Source organism: Babylonia areolata, chromosome 6 (assembly GCF_041734735.1).
Source record: "Babylonia areolata isolate BAREFJ2019XMU chromosome 6, ASM4173473v1, whole genome shotgun sequence".
In the NCBI taxonomy this organism is placed as follows: domain Eukaryota; kingdom Metazoa; phylum Mollusca; class Gastropoda; order Neogastropoda; family Buccinidae; genus Babylonia; species Babylonia areolata.
Genome location: NC_134881.1, coordinates 46,431,461 through 46,436,460, shown reverse-complemented (window position 1 = coordinate 46,436,460; position 5,000 = coordinate 46,431,461). Strand labels below are relative to the sequence as shown.

The 5,000-nt window shown below is 45.1% G+C and overlaps 1 protein-coding gene across 1 annotated transcript in view; it reads right to left on the bottom strand.

The window, feature by feature from the left end:
* Positions 1-5,000, bottom strand: part of LOC143283542 (uncharacterized) — a 396,964-nt gene that overhangs the window by 1,123 nt on the left and 390,841 nt on the right. The window lies entirely within an intron of this gene.

Here is a 5,000-nt window from a genome sequence, read left to right as displayed (position 1 = left end):
GAAGGACCTGTGGACATGGGGGGGGGGGGGAGAGGGTGGTCAGTGTTGTCAGATGTCGGCAGTACAGCGTTTTATGTCGGTGATGTGATACAGTGAAGGACTGGGATTCTTTGTGCATTTTTTTTTATGTGTTCTTAACACCACAGATTAACTTCTTTCTGTGGGTAATGAAGCATTGAGCATTTTGTATTGTGTATAATGATGATGATGATGATGATGACCACGACGACGACGATGTTGACGAAGACGATACAGACCTCGACAATGATGATGACGATGCTGCTGCTGCTGATGATGATGATGACGACATGAACGATAGTCAACAACGTCATAAACTGTGACGACAACGAAGACCACAACAATGATGACGTTAGCAGTCATCATGATAACAACCTGTCACGCTGTTGGTTACTTTTAATGATTAACATCGTAATTAACTGTAGCGACCACTACAATGATGACGTTAACGATCATTATCATCCCAACAGAATGTGAGGTCAACGATAACAACAACGAGGACGCTAACGACCATCATCATCCCAATAAAAAAAAAAAAAAAGAAAAAAAAAAGTGAAGCTAGCGACAACAACAATGATAACGATCTATGATCGTGATGAGCTATGACGGCAACAAAACTAATAACAAGGACCATCATCACAGCCATCATGATCTAAATGACCGGGATAACAACGACAACAGTGAAATGAATGACGATGAAGGGTAACACAGCGAAGTGACGGACAGTGCGATGAGAACGATGTCAGGAGCTGAGTAAAAACAGGACAAGACAAGACAAGACAAGACAAGACAAGACAAAACAAAAAACCCTTTCTGAACGAGGCTTGAACACAAGCATTCGTGGCATTGTCTTTTTTTCTTTATGCTACCGTAGCCCACGAAGGGGATAAAGTATAAAAACAACAACAACAAAAACCAAACAAACACCCTCCCCCCAAAAAAACAAACAAACAAAAAAAAACCAACAGAAAAAACAATACAGAGAAAGGTATGAAAAAAGAAAAAACCCACGAAAAACCAATGCTCTCTCTCTCTCTTTCTCTCTCTCTCTCTCTCTCTCTATATATATATATATATAAACGTTTATATAATCTTCAAGAAAAAAAAAAGGGAAACGTCGAAAGGAAGATCTGAATAGTACCAACAACAAGGACACAAACAAGATCTTAAAACCATGTGCAGGTCAAACAAATGGGAGAATATCCAAACACACAACATGATGGAACGGTGTGAACGAAGGAAGGAAGGAAGGAAGGAAGGAAGGAAGATCAAAGGAAGATAACTCCAGACTGTACGTGTCAGTAGCCACACAGAGACCGGTGACTTCACGGTGAAGGAAACAGGGGGGAAAGGGAGGCAACTGAAAGGATGGAGAGGGTTTCATGCAGACTCCACGCCTGACCGCTCTCATCACATAGTCTTTTCGTTTTGAAGAGAGAAGATATCCCCTCACCTTCTGTGCCCATGGCACACCCACACACACACACACACGCGCGCGCACATACACACACACACACAGCACACACACACACACACACACTCATTCCCCCTCCGTCCCCACCCCAACACACACACAAAACCACACCCACATGTACACACGCATGCACGTACACGAATGAACACACACACATAAACACACTCGCACAGACACACACATAAACACACACACACACACGCGCGCGCGCGCGCACACACACACACGCACACACGAACACACGAACACACAAACACATATATACACACTCTCACCCTCTCTCCCCCTACACCCCAGAAAAAAAAAACAACCGAAATAGACCACCTCCTCTCTCCAACTCCAACATGTTTCCCTCCCACCCTGATGTTAAAGCACTTCCATCAAACAACACGGGGCTCCACAGACGATCAAGGACCAACAACACACACAACGCATCACGTCTTCTCATCACCCCCCCCCCCCCCCAAACCTCCCCTCGCTCCATCTCTCTTTCCCTCTGCATCCGTCCTCCGCTCAAACTGCTTCCAACGTTGGTTGTCCAAAGCAAACATCTACTGCACGAAGGAAAAAAAAAAAGAAAAAAAGGAGAAGACATAAGAAATAGAAAGAAAGAAGAAGAAAGGATGAAAGAATGAATAAAACAAAGCAGAAGAAGAAGAAGACACCGAGGATGAGGAGTGAAGTGGAGGTAGAGGGGGAAAAGGGGCTGTAAAGAAGGGGTGGAGGGGTGGAGGGGGGAGGGGCAGGGTGCGGGGAGGGGGGGAGGGGTAGAGCTGTAAGCAGGGAAGGGGGTGGGGGGGGGGGGGGGCGGTATTAAATCATAACAAACAATGTGGCAACTGTTGAGTTCAACAGAGCCTGGTAGTGTTCTCAGTTTTTGGTGTGCCGGTCCGTCTGACAGATCGTGAAAAGTGATAATAATTATGGACAAGACCCAGCGCGGTCCTTCTTTTTAACTGAGCAGTTGTCAAGTTCTGCGATGATGAGATGGCTAGGAAGCGGGGGGTAGGGTGGGGTGTGTGTGTGGGGGGGATTATAGGGTGAACGCGAGAGACAGAGAGAGAGAGAGAGAGAGAGAGAGGTGCAGGAGAAGAACGAACGGAGCGAGCGAAAGAAGACAGAACGAAGGAAGAAAGGGAAAGAAAATAACAGTATAATCATGTATATCAACAGACAGATAAACAGATCATTATGACAGATACATATACACAGATAAATCGACAGGCACAGACGGTGACTGAGACAAAGCGATATATATATATATATATATATATATATAGAGAGAGAGAGAGAGACGTAAAGTCAGTCATACAGACAGACAGAGATGGCAGCGCGGCAGACCTCCCAGATAAAGTGACAGAAAAATGCACCGATCAAGTTGCAGTAAAAAATTAAAAAAAAAAAAATCAGGTGAGAAAGAAAGTAGATAAAGAAAAGAAATACAGGACAGAAAGACAGGGGATAAAGAAAAGAGAAAAAAGAACAACCAATACTATGCCACTACCCACCACACACACACACACACACACACACACACACACAGAGGAAAGATCGACCAGTTCATGAACTATCACTAAGGAGCACTTGCTCCTTCTGTCTCTGTTTCTGTCTGCCTATCCCTCTCTCTCCCTCTCTTTTTCTCTCTTTCTGTCTCACTCACGGACAGGCAGGGCAACACCACAATCTTTGCAGAGCTAAGTTTGCTTAGTTTTGAGCATTGAGAATTTGCCCAGGTCCGCGATGATTCTACAGACTTCGAGTTGCTGGCGACTGATGCTGATGACTTTGGACACTGCCCACGCCGAGCTAACTCATAGCTGCTCAGTAAGGTCGGATATACAACTCAGCCATGGCACTTTCCATGCAAATGCTATGATAATGACAGGACAAAAGAAGCGGCAGACACAGTCAGCCTGTTGCCTGTTGCCAGCCCACATACACACAGGCTGTCAAGCCGTCAAGGCCAAACCAGAGGCTCAGAAAGCGGATCAATAAACATGGCCGAACGTCCGTCTTAAAACCGCAACCCTTGGGACCCACCGTCCGTCTTTTAAATGCGATCAATACCCAAGAAAGAGGGCGGTGTGTGTGTGTGTGTGTGTGTGTGTGTGTGTGTGTGTGTGTGTGTGTGTCTGTGTGTGTCTGTGTGTGTGTCTGTGTCTGTGTATCTGTGTTTGTCGCTGTGTGTGTATTTGTTTTCATTCTTCGACTGTCGAATTCTCTCTCTCTCTCTCTCTCTCTCTCTCTGCGTGTGTGTGTGAGAGAGAGAGAGAAACTAAACTTTCAGCCATGGCGGAAGTGGAAGGGAGATAAGACAGCGTTTATCTATTTATTTATTTATCTGTTTGTTTGCGTGCTTGTGTCATGCTTATCTGTTTTCGTGTAAGGAGTAAGAAGCGGAAGAATAAGAGGATGAGTCATCCTCATAAATGTCTGGACACTGGGCCATTCTGTGTGATATACATAAAACGCCTTTGCATATATATATATTTTTTTTGGTCTGTGAAAGAACACTCCATCTCTGATCTCTTCAACGCACAGACGCCCATACGTACCCGCACGCCCGCGCGCGCACGCGCAGGTATGCACTCTTACATTCTGCCAAAACCTCGACTGCCGGCACGATGAAAGAGGTTTTCGCCAAACGTGAAAACAAAACCCAAACTTCTTCATCTTCTTCGCTTGAGAAAAAAAGGGAACAGAGAAGGAAAGGAAAGAAGAAGAAGAAGAAGAAGAAGAAGAAGAAGAAGAAGAAGAAGAACTTTCCGAGACATCTTTCTGAACGTAGCGTGAAGCTGACCAGAAGAAATCAGTTTTCTTCGTCTCCAGTTGGGAAAAAAAGAATGAAATGTAAGTAACTCGAGCACGCCAATACATCTCCCCCCCCCTTTTATTTTATCCATCTAATTGATTTTGTGTGTGTGTGTGTGTGTGGTGGGGAGGGGGGCGGGGCGTTGGGGAGGAGTGTGGGGTGTGGGGTTGGGAGGGGGTTAAGCAGAATACAAAACTTGTCCTTGGTCGGTGGAAAGATTCTCCACTGCCGGCAACAATACCTGGCATTGTGTTCTATCGTCAGGAATGAAGGGCTTTCCGGCACCACTTGCCAGGCTTTCTCTGTCTTTTTGTCTTTTTTTTTTTTTATCTGTTCATTTATCTACATTTTGTTTATCATCATCAGCATCATCATCATCACCATGATCATCATCAACATCATCATGATCATCACCACCATCATCATCACCATCATCATCATCACCATCATCATCAGCAGCATCATCATCATCATCATTATCATCATCAGCATCATCATCATCATCATCATCATCAGTACAATCATGGCCGGGGTCATTATCACCACCATCACCGCCTCATAACATTCGTGATCAGCTCCTTCTTGTATGTCATCTTATCCTTCTTAATCATTGTCGTCATCATCATCGACTTATTCTCCTTCTTCACGCCCCTAACCCCAACCCAGTCCAGTCCTGTTGCTTCCAACCCAACCCAC